This window comes from Gossypium hirsutum, chromosome A07 (genome assembly GCF_007990345.1).
Source record: "Gossypium hirsutum isolate 1008001.06 chromosome A07, Gossypium_hirsutum_v2.1, whole genome shotgun sequence".
Taxonomy (NCBI): Eukaryota; Viridiplantae; Streptophyta; class Magnoliopsida; order Malvales; family Malvaceae; genus Gossypium; species Gossypium hirsutum.
The window spans coordinates 92021941-92031989 of record NC_053430.1 but is presented as its reverse complement, the minus strand read 5'-3'; the positions used below and the strand labels follow the sequence as shown (position 1 = coordinate 92031989).

General features: G+C 33.7%; 2 long non-coding RNA genes across 2 annotated transcripts; one reads left to right on the top strand and one right to left on the bottom strand.

Annotated features, from left to right (window-relative positions):
- Positions 1-5532: 5532 nt before the first annotated feature.
- LOC107956857 (uncharacterized) lies at positions 5533-5983 on the bottom strand. The gene is made up of 2 exons (XR_001700288.2): positions 5833-5983; positions 5533-5727 (listed from the first exon to the last, which is right to left on the bottom strand). It is a non-coding gene; the product is annotated as an uncharacterized lncRNA (long non-coding RNA).
- On the top strand, positions 5724-6297 carry LOC107956856 (uncharacterized). The gene is made up of 2 exons (XR_001700287.2): positions 5724-5888; positions 5982-6297. It is a non-coding gene; the product is annotated as an uncharacterized lncRNA (long non-coding RNA).
- The last annotated feature ends 3752 nt before the right edge of the window (positions 6298-10049 follow it).

Sequence of the window (10049 nt, the reverse complement as noted above, 5' to 3'; positions counted from 1 at the left end):
TCTTCCTATCAGTAATTGGGACAACTGACTCATCATCTATCTTTGGGACTCCATCATTTGATCTTTCATCTCTTATTGAATCTTAACTAGCTGCTCTTGCATCTGTGAATGCATTTGTTCTTGCATATCCCTTTGCATTTGCTCTAACTTTTCAAGTCTTTTGTCCATTGACTTAGTCTTTTGTCCTTGTACCGTAGGGATGCGTATTCGGTGTGTTTTTGTTGGTTTCCAGATTACTGAAATAATTTTTAATTAATTAGAATCTTGTTATAGCCTTTAATGCATATGATGTAATTATAGCCTTTAATGCATATGATGTAATGTAATGCAAATGCATGAATGCAAAGGATGCATCAATTCTGATTCAATTCCATTTAGAAAACTTTACTAGAAAACAGAATTCTTTACATAAAACTGAGTTACAAATAAGACTTCGCCCAAGCGCTCAGAGCCTTAATTTTCCTAAGAAATGAAACTAGTTCTTGTCCCTTATCTGACTCCAACTCATACTTCACATTTAATACGTCTACTTGTACTGCCGAAGACTGCAAGTAATCAGCTACTTCTCGAATTTGTGTTACAGCTTCTCCCATAATGTAATTCCTACTTCTAATTTGATCTTGAGAGTGGTGAAGCTGACTCTTCCATTGTTCCTCATTTGCCTCCAAGAACTCGATCCTCATTTCACAAATTTGCAATGCCGTCTCTAATTCTTTTATTTTCCCATTCATCTCTTCGATCTTGCTTAAGCTTACTCTCAACTCCATCACAGAATTACGATTCCGGTACAGACATAGAGATCTCTCAAGTTTCGCTACTCTAGCCCTTAATTCGTCTTGTTCATTTTTACTCTCTGACAAACTTTTCTCCAATGCCTCATTCTGAGCTTGAGCCTCTTGGAATCTCTTCTCCCATTGATCAGCCTTAGTCTTTTCTTCTCGAATTTCCTGACGCCGTTGCTCTGAAGTTTTACCTAACCCAGCAGTCCTCATTGACAGGCGTAACTTTTTATAATCTGTCTTTAAACCTTCCAAATCCTCCTCGACTTCATTCTTCCTTTTCCGTAACTTTTCTACCTCTGACTTCTAAACCTCCCATCTAATCTCAGATGTATCTTTTCTTCCTCTAACTACTCAATCTTTTTCTCAAGCTCAAAACTTTTCTTCTCAAAGTCTTACTTTATAATTTCCAACTCTGACGGGGCAACTTGTAATTGTTCCTCCACTGGTCGGGTATGTTCCAAGCTTGGTCTATTAATATTATCATTGACCCTTTTCCTAGACCATTCATGGTACTTAGGTGTTGTCATAAAACCAACAGTCAACCTCTTCATCCAACAAGTTTGCTTCCAAGCCTCAGATATTTCCCGAACCTTCTTCTTATAATGGTCACCTTTATATGGGAATTCACACTGAGCAAGCCCATGAGTTATAGGTATGAACTGCCTCGATTTATACTACTTTAATGCAAACAAAGGAGTATATCCCGTAGCTCCCCAAATTCCTGATAATGGTACCCAATCAAAGTTCCTACATCGATACAGGATCTCATCAGGAACCATCCAAAAAGCTCTCCACTCTATATCCTCCTCTTTTAGATTTTGAAGAATTTTCATCCATTTTTCCTCTGAATATCATCTCTCCTTTGCATAGCTATCTCCTCCTTTAATGGGGAATAACTTTCAGAGAAAACCCGATAAAAAACCTTGTTCACTTTCCAAAAATGCCCATGAAACCACACTATCAACAGCTGTTCACATCCAATAAATTGACCCTCGCCTGTCCTCTGACACATGCTCAAGGATCTGAACATCAGCCAATATTACAGGTACAGGTGTGATTCCCATCTCAAGACAATCGAACAGGTCAGTGACTGCCTCATTCACATGCCTTAAAGCCTTGGGAAAAATCACCAATCCATAGATGCTTAAGGCAAAGATATCGACCCTCTTCCTTTCATCCGGATGTGTCAAAACCAAATCTCTCAAATTCTCCCAAGGAATACATTTACTATCCTCCTTTTGTTGAATTCGAGCAATGACCCAAGGCTCGCTCATCCCCGAAATATTCATCAATTTCTTCGCAAAAGTTTGACCATTAAAAACCTTAGCATAAGCTTTTCTGACTTGAACTTTTGGACTCCTCAACAGGGTAGTATATTCCTCCAAGGTAGGCACCAAATCCACTTCCCCAAAAGTGAAACAATTATAAGCAGAATTCCAAAATTGAGCCATACCTCGGAACAGATGCTTGTCCACCTTAACATCGAACAAGTAAGGTATATCACCATAGCTATAATAGAACAGCTATTTGGTTCCCTCATTCCAACGAGCCCATATGTCTTTCAACTCTTGCAACTCATTTTGCGTTACATTGATGCGAGTGAATTTCTACAACTCTGATGTATATCCTTCTGCCAGGCTATCCCCCTTCTCCGATTGTAACTTCTCTGACCATGCGCGGACGACCGCATTATCCTCAACTTTATTAAGAAATTCATTCTCCATGTTAAATCTTCTAACTTAGTAATCGAATAAGAACCAACACCTCCTTTAGTATGCAATGTTATGCAAAACACAATCAAAACAAAACAACACAAGTTAGTATCAAATATAAGTGATAAAATACAAGCACAACAAAGATAATCAAAACATATATATAGGCAATTACTAAGGCTTAACACGGCTCTACCTAAGGATAGCTCTTAAGGTTCACTATATGTGGCTCAGTTCTAAAGAGAAGATACCTGAACTAGCAGATTCCTCAATCCTCACCCATTATAGGCTGATATGGATCGAGTTCGGTTCAGGGGAATACATTTTCCTATGACCATGCAGAGATAAAAATCTCACGAAATCATAGGTACGGATGTATCCCGAAAACAATCCACTAGCCCATGCGGAGGTGAAAACCTCACGAAAGCATAGTTTTTTACTCTCATTTAACAGATATAACCACAGCGGTCATGCAATACAATGAAATATTATTCTATAAGACCCAAACCATAACAATCATACAAACAAATGCAATCAAAAGAAACATGATTTTTAAAACAAATTTTCAATTCCTTGACAAAAGGACAGCAAATAATCAATTTTATACCTTGATTCTCTTGTTCAATCCCCAGTGGAGTCATCAAGCTGTCGAAACCATTTTTTTATTTTTGAAGAAAAACAGGAATCGACTTTTAAAACAAAAAATGTGGAGTCGCCACCAATCTTTTTATTTGGGTGTGATTGGGTCACCTACTAAATCATTTTGTATCATTTAAATCAATTTTGGTCCACATAAAAAAATCGGTTCGAGAGCCGGTTACGTATGAGGAAAGGTTAACACGCTCAATACGCCCAAAAATTGGTACCAGATTGATTAAGTGCTATCCCTATGTCTAGATTCAAAAAAAAAGTTTTAAAACATGATTCTTATTAAAACACTTAAGTAGTTCAAGTTAGCCGTTAAAATTCTCTCGTTTTAAAGGTATACAGCATCATATCCAGCACGATTGGACACGATCCTTTATACCTTCAAAAATACGATTGATTTTTGACTTTCAAAAGCTCATACGCCAAAAATTATAAAAGGATATCCAAATATTTAGTCTGACGAAAAATCATACCCAGCACGATAGGGCACGACTTTCGAAATTTCTAAATATTAAATATTGTCTTATTTTAGAATCTTTGAATGATAAAGAAAATCAGAAATTAGCTCAAAACACATTTATTTGTTTTAAAATAAGATGGAATAATTAATTATTTAAAAAAATGGACATTACAAAGCAATATTTGGATATATAAAAAAGGATTAATAATATGCCCACATAAAGTACAATACTTGATGAATGAAGATGACACAACGTTATCTAACCAACTACCTAAGCAAACAATTAAATACAATGAATCTGAGAAAAATGTAATCAAATTTTTAAGCATGGATGGAGAACAATTGATATAACAAATAAAACAATGAATAAATAATATACAACAACAATAGATATGGCACAATATAAAACAATTTACAAAACATGTACAAAACAAAATGCCAATTAGAAGTTAATGTGGTATAAGACAATTTTAAAATAATGATGAATTAATGAACACATAATATACATAATATATGAGTTGATAAATTTGCATAAAAACTAGGGATATATAATTATTAAAATAAATGTTGTAGAGGGAAGACATTTGAATTAAGTAATATGCAAAATGTTAAGAAAATATTTATTTGAAATTGACAATATATAGACAATAAAAGATAACTTAAATAATACGTAAGATATGAAAGGATAGTAAAAATACATAATAAAATATAATCTTAGAAGATAAATTGTACACATAATAGATTTACAAAACATATATATATAAATAGATTTGGAAGTAATTATTTATAAAAAATAGCATGAGATTAATAATGTATATAAAATTAATTTTTCCATAAATTATATATGTAACAAATTTTAAAAATACAATCATGTATACAAAAAAAAACTATATATATAAAATACATAAATTTAGTGATGTATATAGGTCTAACATATGTACCAATGTATACAAAAACATTCAACAAAATATCATAAAAATATTAAAATAGTTTAATGTAAAAAGAATTTCAAAACAATGATCTTACAAAACAAAATAAAGTTATTAAGATGGCTCAATATATATATAAAAATATTTAGAACTTTAAAATAATAGGCATTACAAATTAAAAACTCAATGAAAACAATATATGTACAAATATACACAAAAATATTTAAATGAGATATTATACAAAAATGTTAAAATAACATGATAAAACAAACTTCAAAATAATTATACAAATAAAAACAAAGCGAAATAATTAAAATATATTAACAGATATATATAGATAGATTTTAAAATATAATTGTTTCCAAATAGAAAGCTCAACTAAAATACTATATGTGCAAAAGTATATAAAAATATGTAAACAAAATATTTTACATAATGTTAAAATAATATAATATAAAACTTCAAAATAATGATTCTTTTAAACAAAGTAAAAATTATTAAAGTAGTTTTTTTTATAAAAAAAAATTAAGTGAATCTCCTTAAAAAATAACGAATTATATAAACAGAAGACTTAATTAAAATAAACTTAAAATAGCAGGGATAATTTACAAATAAAATAATCAAAAAGAGGACCATCATGCAATGCAAAAAAATGTACAGGGACCAAAGTTAGCAATATTCCAGATCCCCAAAACGCAGCATCTAGACGCGGACTAAAATGAAATAGCACACAAACTTTTGGGGAAATTTTAAAAAACAAATAAGATGCCAATACGGGTCAACTGAAATGCGGCGCAAAAGGGAGGGATTAACCGTGCCAATTTCCCATTTGAAGCATAGAGGCACAGATCCGAGTCTGGGAATGGGTCAACGTGCGGATCTCCCTACCCTTAAACTGCACCGTTTCATTTTGTTTCAAAATTAAAAGCCATTGAATGGCAATTGGCCATTTCTTCAAGCCACAAACCTAATACCCAATTACTAGGGTTTCGGCACAGCAGCCCTCCTCCATCCAATCCGGCAATTCAACCATCAGTTCACCATTAAAATTGGTGGATGATGTAAAGACGCTCCTTATTTTGATCAAAGTCTAAACTCAATGACTGCTTTCACTCGGAAATCCCCATTTCAAACTCTGATTTCGACGGAGGAAACAAGGATCTCGTTGATGCATCTAGCTAAACCTCTTTCATTTCCTTTTTTTAAAAAAAAAAAAAAGATTATTCTACGAAGCAAAATAGATGCAAAAAGAAACAAAAATATTATAGACGAAGGAGGAGAGAAAAAAAACTTAAAATCACCTTCTTGATTCCTTTGTATTGAGTTTTCGTATTTCAGTATGCGTAGTATTTTCAAGGTACAGATAATGGCTTTTTATAGCCAGATTTATAGAATATATGAAAAATAAAAATTATATGTTCCTTATGTCATTTGTTGTGTATTCTGTTAGCTGCTTCTTCCCGTGTATTCTATTGCAATTGTGGAGAAACGGTCGTACGGAGGAAGCCACTGGTGGAAGCCGTGCGTGGGAAAACCCCTCGTGAAAGCCCGATTGCAGTACTAGCGTGTTCTAGAAACCTTTAGGTTTCTGGTATTTTCAAGCTGTTGGGCCCTTTGGGCCGTTTGTGAATTGGACTAGGGGACTTTGGGATTTTGGGTGTAGGTTTATTAGGTTTAATATTTGGGCCTTTATTTTTGGATTAAATAAGTTGTAAATAGACTTTTTGGACCAGTGGACTTTTACTACTTTTGTTTTTTTTGTTTTATTTTGGTTTTGGTTTTTTATGGGCCCGAAAAATTGGGCCTATTACAGGCTTTTCTTTAATTACGAATATAAGTTATGATTATCATTTAGAATTCTTATTAGTATAAAACGAATGTGGTTTATGGGCATTTATCTTTAGGGATTGCAATATTAAAAAATAAAACTTTATGGATTTCAAATTTGTAACGTCCCATACCCGACCTAGACGATAAGGTCAAGTCTGAAGAATTATATCAATGATTTCTTAAAACACGAATTCCCAAAGTTTTGTTTTGTTTTTAAAACCATTCTGAATCAAAGGAACTTAACAAACATAAATTTCAATTCACGATTCAACATCCCAGGAAATCAAATTTACGAAAAGCGTTTTAAAACTACTAATAACGTAAAAGATATAAGTAGAACAACTGAGCTCCTAATCCACTGACCTGATAAACCTTGGGCTACCTACAGTTCAATCAATAGTCAAAATGAGTAACTAACTCAACAAACGGATTCAAAATACAATTTGTAGAATTATGTTTTCAAAAGTAACTTCTCAACTATATACATAATCAGAAACAGAGAATGTATAGTTCTGCTTGATAGAACAAATGTTTAGCAGAGTCACCAATTTCAGATACGGAACAAATTAGAATCAAATTCAGTTTCCTACCCCTATCCACTACATGCCATCTTCGTCCAACCCAACACACTACATTAGGTATTCAATACCCATCCAGCCTTACACACCATATAGTGCCGGTATAACACATTTCAAAATATCTGCAACCTAGTTGTTGTACAGATTACGTTAAACACCGAATTCAATTACAATCTCTGTGGTTTAGCCGCTGATTCAGAGCATACCACTACCTCCAATATAAAGTTCTAAACCCAATGTAAATACAGAATTAAAGTGACAGTTAATGCAGAAGTTTGTATAACCATTCAGATACAAATCAAGCTCATACGAAATATATATATCGACATCACTAACGATTTTCACATGCAATACGTATACAGTTATCTAGTACCCAGACAAGGATCACAAAATAGTAATTTATACAATTCAATGTAGTTCATATGAACCCCATAGAGGATCGATATTCGTTTCAAACAAAGCACGTAGCCTAAAGGAAAATCCAGTTTTTGGTCCACACGCCTGTGTGGTTTCACACGGCCTACACAGCTAACCTGTGTGGCCTCACACGGCCTGACACAGCCTATGTCTCTGTCTCATGTGTCTCTAAGTTGTGAACAATGAGTTAAAGTTCGTGTCCCTAGCTCGTATGTCTCTAATTCATGAACAGTGGGTTACAAGGTTTGCCACACGACTTGACATACAATCATGTGGTTCACACAGCCTGGCATACAACCGTGTTGCGTCGACAGCTATGGTTTTCGGTGTCCAAAATTTACAGAAAGCCAGATTTTTGATATGCACTTGTTAGCAATTCAAAGTAAGAACAATACAACAGACTTCCGAAGCCTAAAACGACCATTCAATAACTCTATTAACAACTCAATTAAACTAAAACGCTAATTCACAGTTGAAATTAAACTATGTAAAAACTTCAAGACAAAACCACGAACACAAAACATTCTGTAAAAATAGAATGTCGGTAATGACAATATATCACAAAGAAAAGTGAAATAAAAATAAAGAACACAAATTTTTACATGGAAACCCTTTCAAGAAAAAAACCACGGGCAGAGGAGAAGAAAATTCACTATGTCGAATTCGAATGATTACAAAAGGAGTAGACTATATCTATTTATAGGCTTGTAAAATCATATTCTAATAGGAGTGTAGTAAGATTGAAACACCTTATTCTAATCAATATTAAATAAATGTAGTTTAATAAGGTTTAAAAAACCTTATTCTAAAATAAAATAAAGAAGTGTAGTTCTATATGGATTTAACTTTTAATTTAATTTACCACTGTATTTTATTTAAATAAAGATTCGAGTCACTCAATTCTAACAATCTCCACCTTGACACGAATTCTCAATGAACAAGTTCTTCATCACGAACTCTTAATGAACAAGTTCTCCACCTCTTCCATAAAACCCCTTAAAGGTTTATCTTCAACAATGAACACCAACCAAGTCTAAGTAATGCTCAAACTTGGCTATAGGAAGTGACTTAGTCATCATATCTATAGGGTTTTCATGAGTACTAATTTTGTTCACAACAATATCACCACAAACAATAATATTACGAACAAGATGATGCCGAACATCAATGTGTTTTGTTTTCTCATGAATCATTTCATCTTTTGTTAGAAAAATGGCACTCTGACTGTCACAAAATACTGTACTGATTTGAAGGTCTTCATTAATTTTACTAAAAAGTCTCTTCAACCAAATGGTTTCTTTCCAAGCCTCAGTAATCACCATATACTCAGCTTCAGTGGTAGACAAAACGATTGTAGTTTGCAAAGTGGCTTTTCAACTAATTGCACAACCTTCGATTGTAAAGACATAACCTGTGAGAGATCTTATTCTATCAAGGTCTCTTGCAAAATCAACATCAACATACCCAATGACTTCATCTCTAGTTCTTCCAAACTGTAAGCAAACATCAGTAATACATCGTAAGTATATTAAAATCTACTGAACTGTTTTCCATTGTTCTTTACTAGGATTTGCCATGTATCTGCTAACTGTACTGACTGCATATGATAAATCTGGACGTGAACAATCCATAGCATACATGAGAGATCCCACTACATTAGAGTATAGAACATGTGACATGTACTCAATCTCATCATCTGATTGTGGAGACAAAGCCGATGAAAATCTGAAATGGGCTGCTAAAGGAGTACTAACAGGCTTAGTACTCTGCATATTGAACTTGCAAAGAACTTTCTCAATGTACCCCTTCTGACTTAGGTACAATTTACTTGCTTTTCTATCTCTGAGAATCTCCATACCAAGTATCTTCTTTACCGGTCCCAAATCTTTCATCTCAAATTCTTCACTTAGTTGGGCTTTGAGTTTTCTTTTCTCTCATTTATCTTTTGTTGCTATCAACATGTCATCAACATAAAGGAGTAGATACACAAAAGAACCATCACTGTTTTTCTTAAAGTAAACACAACTATCAAAACTACTCCTTTTGAAATAATGAGAAGTCATAAAGGAATAAAATCTCTTGTACCACTGTCTCGATACTATTTCAAACCGTAAAGGGACTTTTTCAGCAAGCAAAAATAGTCATCTTTTTCTGATACTGTAAAACCCTCTGGTTGTTGCATGTAAATATCCTCCTCAAGTTCTCCATGGAAAAATGCAGTTTTTACACCTAACTGCTCAAGCTGCAAATCATGCATGGCCACAATACCAAGGAAAGCTCAAATTGAACTATGCTTTACAACTGAGGAGAACACATCTGTGAAGTCCACTCCTAGAATTTGACTATAACCCTTTGCAACCAGCCTTCCTTTATATCTGGGTTCTTTAACTTCTAGAGTCCCTTCTTTCTTTTTAAACACCCATTTACAACAAATAGCCTTTTTATCTTTAGGAAGTTTCACAAGATCTCGTGTTCTATTTTTGAGGAGTGATTCCATCTCCTCTTGCATAGCAAACATCCACTTTTCTAAGTCTTCACAGCTAACCGCCTCAGAATAATGAGATGACTCTTGGTTTGCATCTACATCTTCAGCCACATTTAAAGCATAAGCAACTAGATCAGTCTCGGCATACTTCTTTAGAGGTTTAATTTCTCTTCTAGCTTTGTTTTTGGCGATAGAGTATTGTGGTGAA